The sequence below is a fragment of the Cnephaeus nilssonii genome, assembly GCF_951640355.1.
Source record: "Cnephaeus nilssonii genome assembly, chromosome: 14".
NCBI lineage: Eukaryota > Metazoa > Chordata > Mammalia > Chiroptera > Vespertilionidae > Cnephaeus > Cnephaeus nilssonii.
The window spans coordinates 26,658,696-26,673,334 of NC_137085.1; the positions used below are offsets into that span (position 1 = coordinate 26,658,696).

A 14,639-nucleotide genomic window follows, 5' to 3' on the forward strand; every position below is an offset into this window, starting at 1 on the left:
GCGGGGGCGGGGGAAAGGCGCCACCCGGGGGACCCGAGCGACTTCCTCCCTCCGGTTGCACGTGGGGTGGCTGATGTAAGACCTTCCTCTGGGGGCTTCCCCGCCCACCGCCCAACTGAGACCCCACCCCCCCCGGGCCCACCTCGCTGCGCCCAGACGCGGGTCTCCGACCCGCACTTGGACGTTTGCCCGGAGGGCTCGTGGGGAGAGGAGGCTTTAGAGTCCGGCTTCGGGGGTCCGTAAGGCCAGGTCCGGCCGCGGAGGCTCGGCCATGCCAGCCCGACGCCCGCGAAAGTGGGACACGTGAAGGGAGCGCGGGACATGGGGCTTTCGGGTTCACCTTCTACGCCCCACAGTGTGAGTCCGCAGCCCGAACCCCGCTGTCTCCTTGGCCGGGTGGCCATGGAAGGGCTAAGAGGACCCCCGCCGGGAGCGGAATCGCGGTCACCCCGTGTTGCATCGCGTGGCACCGGGTGGAGTCGGCCTTCGCGGGGACGGGTGCTACTGCGGACGCTTGCCCCAGCCACGGAGGAGCCGAGCGTCCCCCAGTTCAGTAGAATCTCCCTGGGTTTCTAACAGTTAAATGTAGGCTAGCAGGGCAGCAATTAGCATTTCTAATGGGGCCTTGGAGTTTTACAGTGTGTCCGTAGACTTTTATCCCATTATTCCTTAGGGAACCCCTGTGAGGTGTGTGAATTCTTCATGGTCTCGGTTTTGGGTGAAGCTTGGCAGGTAGCCTTTGTAATGGTCCGGTTCAGAGAACTCCCTGAAAGCCAGGGTTAGAGCATTAAGTTTGCTTTGCAGACCTCCTAAAGTAACATACCTATATTCAGCTTCAAATAAGTAAATGCATCATATGTCTAATCAGATACCACCTTATTTCTAATATAGACAAAAGGCTCCAAAGATTGGGAACAACTTGTGAGTAGAGAAAAACAATTCTATGCATCAACCTAAGGTTTTCTTAAAGTTAAGACTTCCCCCTCCCATTCTACCTGTGGCAAACAAAACTACTTATAACAATTTTAAAAAATATGTAATCAATTAAATTTTCAAAGCAAAAGAATGTTTTTAAAAGGCTCTGGGAAAGGCAAAAACTTTCTGGTATGCCGTTTCCCAAGTCTTAAAAATGTTAGTCTTAGCAGACATCTCTGTGATGGGAAAATGGTGAGGATAAGTGCTCTTCAGGATGTCACACGAGGACTAACTATAAGGTTGTGAGAACTACAAGGCCGTGAGATGAAGGCTTTTATGAAAAAAAACTAGCAAATCAGTTCCATGAGCTCGAAAGCAATGATGGATCATCCACTTTTAGGGCTTGATGTGTTCTTTCTCATTTAATTCAAAGACACCTCTGTGAAGTAGATTTTATTTTAATCATTTTACAGATGAGGAACTGAACCTTAAGCTGCATGGCCAACAAGAGGAGGAGCTAGGGTTTAAACCCAGATGGGTCTAACTCTAAAGCCTGCCATCTTTTCTGCGATACAATCATTCTGATTGGAATGAAGTCTGAGCATGGGGGCCTGATTTGGAACATGAGGTCTGGAACATCTGTAGAGCACCTTTAATACCAAAAAGAACATGCAGGTGCCATCTTGCAGGTAAGGGGGAGGTGCTGAAGGAGACTGGGACATGGTAGCTCTGTGCTAGAGAGACTGGTAAACCGGTGGCTCATGGGAGAGGTGGTACTGATCCTTAGGGAAAAACCAGGCAAATCTTGGGACCCTATCCTCTATGACCAACTCATAGGGGTATGAAGGACTCTCCTCACAAGATAAATGTGTGTTTTATAAGGTTAAGCTACAAAGTAATTAATAAACATAACCACAATGTGCAGCAAATAGAAAGAAAGCAAAACAGCCAAAGGAGGAGAGACTACAGACCCCGTACTGTCCCTTCTGACACAGCCGGTGCTGGCATGCACCTCTATGAACAAAGAGCATGTGTTCCAGTGACATGCTTCTTTGTCAGGGGCTTCACTGCCAGAGGCATAAATAACACAGGCAGAGCAGGGTGTGTCTCACTACCCTGCCAACATCTCCCACTGGACTGTCAGTCCACGGGCCTGAAGGGGCTGTTACCGTGCCCTGGTTTTGAATATTGCTGTACTTAACGTCATTCTGAGTATGCATCTGGGTGTGAGGAAGACGTAGAATGTAGACTGTCATTGTATCTAATCCATGGTTATTATCATGTTCATGGATTTATGGATTTGAATAAGGACTGGAAGGAATAAGGAAAATGAAAACAGCTTATTAGTTTATTAGGGAGTCTGAACTATAGAGGAAATATTTTTTTTACTTCCATTGACATGTTTGTCTAATAAGTAATGCAAATGTCAAATAATGCCTGGTTTTGGTCCCTTTTGAGTCTTAAAACTGCCTGTTAATCAGAATGTGTGTGTATTCCAATAATAATTGTCTGAGGGGAACACTCTAATTTGTGACTCCTTGGACCTCTCTCCTCTCCAATGCCTCAGCACCACCAGGTCATTGGTCAAACCATCAGATGACCGAACTTTCCACAAATTTGTTGCTGGGAACAAATTTTCATAAATCTGAAGATGAGAGGAAATAGCCCAGTTCAGGCATTGATCTAACTGGCTGTGAAGTCAGTTTGGCAAAATGGCACCCTTTCTCTTTTGTAAAGACAGTATATGAAGCTGGTGTACAACATAGGAAGAAATCATTACTTTTGAAAAACTAACCGTCCTCTGCTATACACATGTGCATCCATTGCTTAATCTGCCCTCTGACATTCCATAGCATGGTGTGTGTACCTGTTATAGCAGTTAGGCAACACATGGGGTTGTTGAAGGTTCTAAAATTTCAACTGGACTGTGAGCTCATATGGATATTTCTGGATGATATAAATAGGGAGTAGGAAGCCTGGGCCATCTTTAGAACATAGGTGCTCTGCAAATATGTATTATGTTGAAAATAATGTCGCATGTACTCAAGAATACTACCTAGGCAGCTGAGATTGTTGAGACAAAGGGAGAGGGAGAGGCAAATAGATGAAAATTGGGTAAGAGTGAGAACTTAAAAGTCTCCAGATGGTAAACAGAGGAGGGCAGAGTGTCAGGTGTGTAGGCAGCTGCAGGTCCAGTAAAGGGCCTTTGACAAGGGAACCAAATTCCTTTCTGTTCTCTGAGATAGCTGTAGGTGCTAGGCCTTCCTGGGGCAGCAAGGAAGAGCTGTGACTATCAAGAGTCGGGTTTAGTATTTATTAAGCACCATCTTTATGCCAAGTACTGTGCTTGGGACTTTCATGTATATTGCATTTCAGTTAATCCTGGCAACAGCTCACTGGGACAAGACTATAATCCCTTTTATTGTTTAGGAAACAGACTTGGAGAAGCCAAGTGGAACTCACATAGCTAGTAAGAATCTGGATTTTTCTGTCATTAAGGTCTCACTGTAATTCATTCTCATTACTTTGATCCACTAGTCCTCACGACTGCTTCTGAAAAACCTTTTTTGTTTTCTTTGCTTCAAGAAGATTTACATACGCATTGCCGGGATTCAGGGGAGAAAAAAACATACAGAAAATAAAATTTAAAAGTTAAATTCCTACCATTGAGATATACCCACTATTAAGGTATATATCCTTTCAGCTTTTTTTTTCTATGTTATACACAATTTTGAAAACACATTAGGGTCAGATTAAAGATTTTTTTTGAGACTTGTTTTTCCCACCTCTTTACAAAAAACAATGAGTTAATACGATAAATATGAGTATTCATTTTGCTGAATGTTTTTTTCTTTTATTTTTTTTTATAAATATATTTTTATTGATTTCACAGAGGAAGGGAGAGGGGGAGAGAGATAGAAGCATCAGTGATGAGAGAGAACCATTGATCGGCCTCCTGCACGCCCCACACTGGGAACTGAGCCTGCAACCCCAGGCATGTGCCCTGACCGGGAATCCAGCGGTGAACTCCGGGTTCATAGGTCCACGCTCAACCACTGAGCTACCGTGGCCAGGCTATTTTTCCCTTTTAGAGAAGGATCCTAATGAGGCTTGTGAGGATTACACGTGATCGTGTGGGTGAAGCTTCTACCTGGCACAGTGCCTGGCACCCTCCTCTGTGCCCCTGCCTTAGTCACTCCCTTACCCTAAGTAGAGGCCAGAGCTTGCTGGTCTTCTCGGGATGTAGAAGTTCTGCTGTGGCCATCAGTCCTCCACCTCTGCTCTGTGTCCAGGTTTCCTGTAGTTACCCTGCTCCTTTGAGGAAAGGCATCACCCCAAACCGAGATAAGTTTTGATTCTCAAAAGGGGTGAACTAATTTTCTGTTTCATGCAATCCTTGGTTGCTCATCATGAACTGGGAATGTGCTCCTGAGCTCGACTGGAAAATATCTGAGTGGCCCCACAGTGTTGGATATGCATCTCCTCCATAATTAGCCACTATCCCCACCATCTGGACTATCTCCTCCCTCACAGGGATTTCCTTGTCCACACAGAACTATCCAAGAGTCCTGCTCCTGCTGACTGAACTTTCCCATCTGTTCTCAAGCTTGCTTTGCCAGGTCTGGCCAGGCCACAGGCCCCTTGGTGGCCATGCAAGGTAGTCCTCCCTCACTCTGGACTCTGACACTCCCGAGGTAGTTTGTGTGCTCCCTAGTTTGCTAGTCTCATTTTGGTAAAGGCCAAACGTCCCAAATACCCTCACAATCTAGTTATTCCCCCCCCCACACACACACTACTTCTTGAAAAGCAGGGCAGGAGCACATTTGTAGTTGCTAGAAGAAGTGCTGTCCAATTCATGAATCATCTATTAAAGCCAATTAGATCTTTAAAGAAAAGAAACAATAATAATAAAGGAAGGAAGGAAAGCAGGGCAGCCAGGTTTCTTTTTATGTCTATCTATGTATATACTATAGAAAACTTCAAAACTATGCTTAACAAAGAGAAGAAAATAAAAATCTCAATTCAGGGCTAAGCACACACTGATCACGTTTTGGTGTCTATTCCTCCAGTCTTTTCTCTATACACATATGGCACTTTCTCAAGTCTCAGATTGCCAGAAGCATCATCTCATTAATAACAGCTTTTCAGGGAGGCAGCAAGGGGGAAACCCACTACATTAAATATTCATAGTGATTATAAGAGACATCCTTACTTCAGAAATAGTAGATAGTAAAAAAATAAACTATCATAGTACCTAGGAAATACTGTATATATTACATTAAATTTTTAAAAAGCAGGATGGTACTGTAACTTGCTTTTTTCATTTAGTAATATATTACGAACATATTTCCATGCCATTTGAATTGTCCTGTACAATATATATTCTTTGACATGCTCCTACAAAATGAAAATAGCTTTTCTTTTTCTGAATGTAAAGACAATACATATTCATGTAGCAAATTCATGCAATGCAAAAAAAGTATAAAGAAGAAAATAAAAGTCAGCCTAAATCTCATTACCTACTGGCAACCACTGTTAATATTTTTGTGAATATTTTCTCCATGATTGTATATGCATATGTAAATATATATATATGTATATATATATGTGTGTGTGTATGTGTATATATATATATATATATATATATATATATATATATATATATATATAACCCTAATATGCAAATAGACCGAACAGCGGGACAACCGAACAACCGGTCACTATGATGTGTGCTGACCACCAGGGGGCACGTGCAGAACATGGCGCGTGTCGGCTATGGCGGGATGGTAGAGCAGGTGAGCGGGGATGCCAGACCAAGGCGAGGCACTGGTCACTGTCATCCTGGTGAGCCTCTGGTTACTGAAAATTCTTTGCTCTTGTGCACTGTAGTCCCACCCGGTGCTTGCACCTGCTGCCGGCACCAGCCCCACTTGCACCTGCTTACAGTGCGGAGTGATTGGGGTCAGCTCCAGCAGTGGGTGCGAGTGGGTGCGAGTGGGGCCAGCACCATTAGCAGGTTTGAGCACCCACTGCTGGCCCCAATCACCCCTGAGGGCTTCTTCACCTCCCCCTGCTTCTGAGGGTTAAGTGGGGCTGGTGCGGCAGCACAGGAACAGGGCTGTCGGCAGAGAGGGCACCGTGGTGGGAGGGGTCGGGCAGGGGTGCAGAGGATGGGCCAAGACCCACTCCAGTGCCCACCGCAGCCTCGCGGCCCACAGTTCTTTCCAAGGTTCATGAATTTGTGCACTGAGCCCCTAGTATATTCTATAAATGCATAAATGGTGCTTTGTAACGTGCTTTTTTTTTTTTTAGGGAGGACCTTACGTATAAAACCGGAAGACATACTAGACAAATTCAAAAAGAGCTATAAGTTGTAACATGCTTTTATTTTTTACTTCTCAGTAAATCATAGGGTTTCCTCCATGTCAGTGGTCGGCAAACTCATTAGTTGATAGAGCCAAATATCAACAGTACAACGATTGAAATTTCTTTTGAGAGCCAAATTTTTTAAACTTAAACTATATAGGTAGGTACATTGTTATTAACTTTGATTAGGGTACTCCTAAGCTGGCCTTTGCTAAAAACTCAAGGGGCCAAAGAGCCACATGTGGCTCACAAGCCGCAGTTTGCCGACCACTGCTCCAAGTCAATAGATAAAAGTCTATTTCATCATTTTTTTAAATATCTTTTTTTTATTTCATCATTTTTAAAGTCTGTGTCATATTTCACTGTATGGATATAGCATACTTTATTTACCTGGTTTACTACTGATTGACATTTAGGTTTCTTCCAGTTGTTCACCATTATACATAACATCTTTGTGCAATTAGCTCCTTGAAATAAATTCCTAGAAGTATAATTTCTCAATCGAAGCATATATATGTATTTCAGATTTTGATATGCATAGCAAATTTCACTTGAGCTGCTGTACTACTTTTGCACTCCCATGAACAGTGATTAAGACTTCCCTCACCATTGCCTAAACTAGGTATTACCTTTAACATTTTTTTTGTCAATCAGTTTTCAACTAATGACAAGGTTGAAAACCTGTGTGACAAGATAATTCAATGTGAAAAGAACAGTCTTTTTTAAACATATGGACTGGCCTATTATATATTCACATGCAAAAGAAAGAAGTTGAACCCCTACCTCATACCATATACAAAAATTAATTCAAAATGGGTCATAGATACCCTTGCCTGTGTGGCTTGGTTGGAGCGTTGTCCTATACACCAAAAGATGGAGGATTCAATGCCCCATCAGGGCACATACCCAGGTATGGGTTCAGTCTTCAGTTGGGGTGCATATAGTAGGAAACCTGTCGATGTTTCTCTCTCTTCCTCTCTCTAAAATCAATAAAAAATGGATCAAAGACTTAAATATAAGACCTAAAACTGACTTGGAAGAAAACAGGATAAATTTTCATGACCTTGGATTAGATATAACACCAAAAGCATAACATATCAGAGAAAAAAAAGAGATAAATTGGACTTAAGCAAAATTGAAAACGTTTGTGCTTCCAATGACACCATCAAGAAAGTAAAAGACAGCCCTGGCCAGGTAGTTCAGTTGTCTTGTGTGTCATCCCATACACCAAAAGACTGCAGGTTTGATTCCTGGTCAGGGCACATACTTAGGTTGCAAGTTAAATCCCTGGTCCAGGCAGGTACTAGAGAAAACCAATCAATATTTCTCTCTCACATTGATGTTTCTCCCCCTCCCTCACTCTCTAAAATCAATAAAAACATCCTCGGGTGAGGAATATATATATATATATTTTTTTTTAAGTAAAAGACCATGCATGGAATGGGAGAAAATATTTGCAAATCATGTTTTTACTACGGGACTTGTATCCTACCTAATAAAAGAGTAATATGCAAATTGACCCTAACTCCGCTACACCCACAAGCCACACCCACCAGCCAATCAGGAGCAGATATGCAAATAAACACAACCAAGATGGCTACAGCCGCAGAGAGCAAGGTTTCCCAGGCAACAGAGGAAGCCAAGCTTTCCACCTGCACTTGCAGGCCTAAGCCTCCACTCAAGCTACAAAGTTTCAATTATAGAAGGTAAACAAATCCAAACAGAAATGGCGGCAGCCACGGAGCTGGAGAGAGCAGGCCAGGGTTGCCCCCGGCAACAGAGGAAGCAAAGCTTTCCGCACACCCTGGCCGGCCCAGGCCTCTGCTTAAGGCTACAAAGTTTCAATTATAAAAGGTGAATTAACCCCAACAGAAATAGCTGCCAGCCACGGAGCGAGCAGCAGGCTTGGCTCCGCTCCAGGCTACAAAGTTTCAATTGTAGAAGGTAAATAAATTCCAGATACCAGGGCCTCTGCTTGGGTCACCAGGGGGCGTGGCTGGCCTGCACACCACCACAGGCCCCTTGCTCAGGCCGCCCCATGCCCCAAGGGAACTCCCATCCTGATCTGGGACACCCTTCAGGGCAAACCAGCTGGCCCCCACCCCTGCACCACGCCTCTATCCTACCTAATAAAAGAGTAATATGCAGATTGACCATCACTCCAACACACAATATGGCTGCCCCATGTGGTCAAAGATCCTGCCCCCATGTGGACACAAGATGGCCACCACAAGATGGCCAGCGGGGGAGGACAGTTGGGAGGCACCCAGCCTGCAAGGGAGGGCAGTTGAGAGGGACCAGGCCTGCAAGGGAGGGCAGTTGGAGGCGATCAACCCTGCAGGGGAGGGCAGTTAGGGGTGACCAGGCCAGCTGAGGAGGGAAGTTGAGGGCAAACAGGCTGGTAGGGGAGCAGTTAGGCATCAGTCAGGCTGGCAGCGGAGTGCTTAGGGGGTGATCAGGCTGGCAGGCAGAAGCGGTTAGGGGCAATCAGGAAGGCAGGCAGGCGAGCAGTTGGGAGCCAGCAATCCTGGATTGTGAGAGGGATGTCTGACTGCCCGGTGGGATCGGGCCTAAATGGGCAGTTGGACATCCCTCGAGGGGTCCGAGATTGGAGAGGGTACAGGCGGAGCTGAGGGACACCCCCCCCCTGTGCACGAATTTCGTGCACCGGGCCTCTAGTTCAGAATATAAAAGAACTATTGGAACTCAACAATAAAGAGACAACCCAATTAAAAATGGGCAAAGAATTTGAGTAGACATTTCTCCAAAGAGGATATACAAATGATCAATAAGCCCATGACAAGAAGCTAAACATTATCAGGCATTAGGGAAATACAAATCAAACCTCCATGAGATACTACTTCACACCCACTAGGATGGCTATCTTAAAAATGGACAAGTGTTGGTGAGGACGTGGAACCCTTGTGCATTGCTGGTGGGAATGTAAAATGGTGAAGCTGCTGCAGAAAACAGTTTGGCAATTCCTCAAAAAGTTAAGCATAGATCCGGCAATTTCACTCCAAAGTATAAACTCAAGAGAGTGAAAATATTTGTTCATGCAAAATTTGTTTATAGCAGCATTATTTATAATAGCCATAAGTTGGAAACAACTAAAATGTCTATAAACTGGTGAATGGATAAACAAAATGTGGTATATCCATACAATGGAATTTTTTCAACCATAAGAAGGAATGAGGTATTGATACATGCTACAGCATGGATGCACCTTAAAAATATTATGCTAGCCTTAGCCAGTTTGGCTCAGTGGATAGAGTGTCAGCCTGAGGACCAAAGGGTCCTGGGTTCGATTCCGGTCAAGGGCATGTACCTTGTTGCCCTGGCCCGAGCCCTGGTCAGGGTGTGTGCAGGAGGCAACAATCGATGTGTTTCTCTCACATTGATATTTCTGTCTTTCCCTCTCTCTTCCATTCTCTCTCTAAAAATCAATGGAAAAATATCCTCGGGTGAGGATTAAAAAAACATATATCTATATATATAAAACCCTAATATGCAAATAGACTGAATGGTGGAACAACCGAACAACCAGTCGCTATGACGTGCGCTGATCACTAGGGAGTGTGCGCAGAACATGGTGGGCATCAGCCGTGGCGGGATGGTGGAGCAGATGAGCAGGGGCGACAGACCCAGCGGGACACCAGTTGCTGTCATCGGGGCGAGCCTCTGATGGTTACTGAAAATTCTTTGCTCCCATGTGCTGCGGTCCCACCGGGTGCTCACACCTGCTTCCTGCACTGGCCTTGCTTGCACCTGCCGCCAGTGCCGGAGCCACCGCTCTCACCCACTGCAGGTGCCCAGCACTGGCCCCGATCGCTCAGCGCTGTTAGCGGGTGCAAGCAGTGGCTATGGGCCCCGATAGCCCCTCAGGGATTCTTCATCTCCCCCTGCTCCTGAGGGGCAATTGGGGCCAGCAGTCGCTGCTCACACCCAATGCCAGCAATGGCCCTGCTCACACCACAGCTGGCTTGCACCCGCTGCTGGTGCCCGGCACTGGTCCCTATCGCCCAGTGTTGTCAGCGGGTGCAAGCAGCTGCTGCCAGCCTGCCGTCCTGATCGCCCCTGAGGGCTTCTCCACCTCCCCCAGCTCCTAGGGGCGATCAGGGCAGCAGCTAGCAGCTGCCGCTCACACCCACTGACGGTGCCGGTTCCGCTCACACCTGCTGCTGGTACTGGCCCCAATTGCTCCGTGCAGTCAGAAGGTGCGAGCAGGCCGGTGCTGTCAGTGCATGGGAGCGGGGCTGCCAGCAGATGGGATGGGGGTGAGGGGGGACCTCGGCGGGATGTGCCAGGTAGTGGTACAGTGTATGGGCTGAGACCCGCCCCTGTGCCCACCTCAGCCTCGTGGCCCACAGTTCCTTTTAAGGTGCACGAATTTGTGCTCTGGGCCCCTAGTATATACATATAATGCTAGCGCAGTTGGTGTGACTCAGTTGTTTAAGCATCGTCCCATGCACCAAGAGATTGCCAATTTGTTTCCTTGTCAGGGCACATGCCCCGGTTATGGGCTTAATCCCCAGTAGGGGGCATGCAGGAGGCAGCCAATAGATTGATCTAAGTTTTTATGGCTCCCTCTCCCCTCCTCTCTCTGAAATCAATAAAAGCATATTAATAAATATTATGCTAGTCTAGCCGGTTTGGCTCAGTAGATGGAGCATCAGCCCAGAGACTGAAGGGTCCAGATTTGATTCTGGTCAAGGGTACATACCTTGGTTGCAGGTTCCAACCCGCAGGCTGACACTATCCACTGAGCAAAACTGGCTATGGCACCAAATTTGTTTCATTCCAGTTATAATAGTTTCATTTCCAAGGTCTCTTTCTTGTTCTTTTTTATTTTTATTGATCTTAGAGAGGAAAGGAGGGAGGGAGGGAGAGAGAGAGAGAAACATCAATCTGTTGCCTCTCACAGAGCCCCAACCCAGGAAGGAACCCAAAACCTGGGTCTCAAAGATCATATAGTTCAAAGTCTAACAGACTCAAACATGGACTTTGTGCCAAGGAACTCACCTTTTCCTGAAGGGCTTTGTTCCATTTCCATATTGCTCTAATCCAGTGGTCGGCAAACTCATTAGTCAACAGAGCCAAATATCAACAGTACAACGATTGAAACTTCTTTTGAGAACCAAATTTTTAAAACTTAAACTATATAGGTAGGTACATTGTTATTAACTTTGATTAGGGTACTCCTAAGTTGGCCTTTGCTAAGAACTCAAGGGGCCAAAGAGCCGCATGTGGCTCGAGAGCCGAAGTTTGCTGACCACTGCTCTAATCATTAGGAAACTGTTCCTTAGGTTGAGCTGAAATGTTGACTTCATATAACCAGAGTCCTAGCTTTGCTCTCTGGTCTACAAAACACACCTGTATTACCTCTGGCCAAGTTTGAAAACTGCTGAAATGTGGGTATTGGACCATGTCTTGTTGGCTCTTTACAGCATTTAAAAATATCTCAGTTATTTTCCAACATTAAAACACCATGAGACTTTTTACATAAACAGTTTCTGCCTTCTCTTGAAATATCAAAAGATCCAAGTAGTTGCCTCCCCAATATGATTCTTAATCCTTATAAAAAGTTTTGTACCACCCCCATCCTCCCTGACTCAGCCTATGTGCATTGGGAAAGGCTGATTACCACCCCCCCACCCCACCCACACACACACACACATACACACACACACTCTTGGTTCTAGGAAACAGAATCTGTGATGGAGAGTTGCATGCAGAAGTTTATTGAGGAATGCTCTCAGGTCATCCACCTATGGCAACGTGAAGAAGACAGGGTGAGCATGGAAGAAGCTGACCACCACAATAGTTCCTTTTAAGGTGCACGAATTTAATAGTTATAACCAAGGCCTCAGCTGATCCTACAAGAACCTTAAGAATGGGCATGCCCTTCAGAGTTGTCCCAAATTGAAATAAGGGGGCCAGGAATTTGTATTCTCACGTTAGCCAGTCACTGAATTCCTGCTTCACTCTGGGAGGGGGTGTAAACCTTGGGGGAAGTGGTTCCTGAGGCTGAGAGCAAGAATATTCCCAGCAGCTGAGTTCTACTGAATCAAACCAACCTTGAAGCTTAAGTTGCCCTGGACTTTTCGTGTGAGCTTCACTGTTAGGTCAGTTTTTCAGTTGTTGTAGTTACTTGCAAATGAACATACCTTGACACATTCGGCCAACAAGGAGCTGTATTTTCTGGCAATAACCTGCTGAGTAGCAGCTGCCTTCCTTTTATTTATTTATTTATTTTTGAATTCTTTTAAAAAAATTTTATTGTTTAAGGTATTACAAATAGTAGTACATATGTCTCTTTCCCCACCCCACCCCCACTGAACTCCCCCCGGCCTCCCCTACCCGCACTTGCCCTTGTCCCCCTGCCCCCAGTGTCTTGCATCTGTTGGTTTTGCTTATATGCATGCATACAAGTCCTTCGGTTGATTTCTTACCCCCCCCAACCCTCCCCTACCTTCCCACTGTAGTTTGACAGTCTGTTCAATGCTTCTTTGCCTCTATTTTTGTTCAACAGTTTGTAATGTTCTTTATTATACATAAATGAGTGAGATCATGTGATATTTATCTCTCACTGACTGGCTTATTTCACTTAGCATAATGCTCTCCAGATCCACCCATGCTGTTGCAAATGCTAAGAGTTCCTTCTTTTTTACAGCAGCATAGTATTCTATTGTGTAGATGTACCACAGTTATCTAATCCATTCATCTGCTGATGGACATTTAAGCTGTTTCCAAATCTTAGCTATTCTAAATTGTGCTGCTATGAACTGCCTTCCTTTTAGATGGATCACTTGGTTTCCCTTTATTAGTGCTCACTAGGCTTTTAGGAGTGGTAGCAGAGAACTAAATCCTAATCTATATAATAAAGAGGTAATATGCAAATTGACCACCACATCCTCACAAGATGGCTGTCTACAACCAGGCCGGCAGGGGGTTTAGTGAGGGACAACCAAACAACTGGACAAGCAGGCTGCATGGGGCGACTAGGCCGGCAGGGGAGTTAGTGAGGGATGACCAAATGACTGAACAGCAGGCTGTGTGGGGGGGCCGTGAGGGGCGGCCAGGCCAGCAGGGGGGCAGTTGGGGGTGACCTGGCCAGCAGGGGGGGGCAGTTGGGGCGACTAGGCTGGCAGGAGGGGGGCAGTTAGAGGTGACCAGGCCAGCAGAGGGGGGCAGTTGGGGGCGACCAGGCCAGCGGGGGGTGGGCAGTTAGGAGCAACCAGGCTGGCAACAGGGGGCAGTTAGGGGCAACCAGGTCGGCAGGAGGGGCAGTTAGGGGCGATCAGGCCTGCGTGGGGGGGCAATGAGGGGTAACCAGGCAGTCAGGAAGGTGAGCGATTAGGAGCCAGCGGTCCAGGATTGTGAGAGGGATGTCCGACTGCCGGTTTAGGCCCGATCCCTGGGAATGGACCTAAACAGGCAGTTGGACATCCCCCGAGGGGTCCTGGATTGGAGAGAGTGCAGGCTGAGCTGAGGGGACTCCCCACCCCCATGCACGAATTTCGGGTACTGGGCCTCTAGTCTTCTAATAGTAGGAGGTCAGTAGATAATGTCTAAAGTGGAAAAATCAAGAAATAGCATCAGAAGCAGGTTTTTATAAATATGCAGGTAAACATCAGAAGAAATTGCCAAAAGAGTTGGTGGTAGTTGCCTTTGGGGATATTCCTCTAGGTGGGATAGGACAAGAGACCATACCTGGTTTTTGTGGGAAGCCTCAAAGTACCCTTTGACTTGAAGCTTGGTCATACTGCCGTTGAAAATGCATGTTCCAGGGCATCTGTACTGTGCTCTGACTCTCCTAGCACCCAGGTCTCCTGCCTTCTTCTGGCCTTTCTTCTGGGTAGGGGATTCCTAAGGGCTGGTTGAACAGTCATCTTAAGCTACCCTTTCTTTCTTGATTAGCTTCTTTGCTCTTATGCATCTGGGAGACTTCTTTCCCTACTCCTGATCTCTCCCCTTAAGCTCCACTTTCATATCTCTTTCACAGGAGCACGTTAGAGTTCCCCTGCCCTATCTCTAGCTCACATGAGAGATAACCAGCTCTGACACTCTATGAGGTCTAAAAAAGAGATGGAAACATTTAACAAATCATAGGAATGTTAAGGTTATTGTTTTTCCTTTTGCCAGAAGAAACAGGCCTTTATTGACCACCAACCATGTGCCATATTTGATACCAGATGCTATCATATGGTTTTGCTGTCTTAACATCTTCTCCTGGCCTAAAGTTTTTGTTTCCTCAGTTTAAGCATCTATAAAATGTATATAAAGTTGTAAAGCCTTTTTAAAAGTACTTAACACAAAGTTATTAATTAGCACCATATTTGGATTCGTGTGTGTGT

The 14,639-nt window shown here is 45.8% G+C and overlaps 1 protein-coding gene across 1 annotated transcript in view; it reads left to right on the top strand.

The window, feature by feature from the left end:
• Window positions 1-138: 138 nt before the first annotated feature.
• The window catches only part of HEMGN (hemogen), a 46,500-nt gene continuing 31,999 nt past the window's right edge, over window positions 139-14,639 (top strand). Inside the window, exons 1-2 of the mRNA XM_079789983.1 lie at window positions 139-357; window positions 1,389-1,604. The gene's annotated coding sequence lies outside the window, so the exon portion shown is untranslated. The remainder of the gene's footprint in view (window positions 358-1,388; window positions 1,605-14,639) is intronic.